The sequence below is a fragment of the Brassica oleracea genome, chromosome C2, assembly GCF_000695525.1.
Source record: "Brassica oleracea var. oleracea cultivar TO1000 chromosome C2, BOL, whole genome shotgun sequence".
Lineage (NCBI taxonomy): Eukaryota > Viridiplantae > Streptophyta > Magnoliopsida > Brassicales > Brassicaceae > Brassica > Brassica oleracea.
The window spans coordinates 24,044,369-24,045,312 of NC_027749.1; the positions used below are offsets into that span (position 1 = coordinate 24,044,369).

At 45.1% G+C, this 944-nt stretch overlaps 1 pseudogene; it reads right to left on the minus strand.

The window, feature by feature from the left end:
• LOC106323795 overlaps positions 1–944 on the minus strand; it is an 11,403-nt pseudogene that overhangs the window by 6,114 nt on the left and 4,345 nt on the right.

Sequence of the window (944 nt, forward strand, 5' to 3'; positions counted from 1 at the left end):
TGAACCATCAAACATTCTAAAGCAACAAACCCATCAGATTATATCAAGCTTAACATCAAGCAAAAAGACTGAAAGTAACAAGCCATGAATCAAACAGAACTTGAACGAAATAAGAGAATCAAAGATGTGCAAACCCTTTTCAGAAGTTGATCTAGAGTCGCCGAGAGAGAGAGAGAGAGAGAGACGGATCGAGAGTCGCCGAGAGAGAGAGAGAGATTTCTCTAAGAGAAGACCTGATTTAATATGCAAACATAAACATTAATCAGCAAACCCGTCAAAATAAACATGCAAACAAGCAAATCTGAAGCGACCAAACCTGAGAGAGTGCGAGACTGAGACTCGAGACGGACGGAGAGTCAGAGAGAAATCGAGACGGAGAGTCAGAGAGAAGTCGAGACGGAGAGTCGGAGAGAAGTCGAGACGGAGAGTCGGGGAATCGGAGAGACGGAGAGACGGAGAGATGGAGAGACGGAGAGACGGAGAGACCGGAGAGATGGAGAGACGGAGAGACAGAGAGACGGAGAGACGTCGACTCCCGGAGAGAGTCTAGAGAGAGAGATTTTGAAAACCCACGGAGAGAGTCGAGACTTGAGAGAGAGTGATGAGATTTCCCCCAAATGTTGAAAACCCTAGGATTTTGAAGACTATTGGAAGCCCAAGTCCAAATGGGCAAGCCCAATAATTTTGGGTTTAATTGGTTTTTATCCAATTGGACAACTTTATTTTTTGGTCAAAAATGGTCAGTCCAATTGGATATGGACATGGTTTACTCATGGACACTAGGCCCATTTGACATCTCTAGCTCCTGCTCAGTAAGTCGACGGTCCTTTCGTTTTCCGCTAAGTTGTCCAATGTCTGTGAAAATGTCTGGAACCGTAACATGATATGTTGCCCGTTCGCCTCTATCATCATGCCGAGCAGGTCTTCTGTTTTTGGTCTGAACT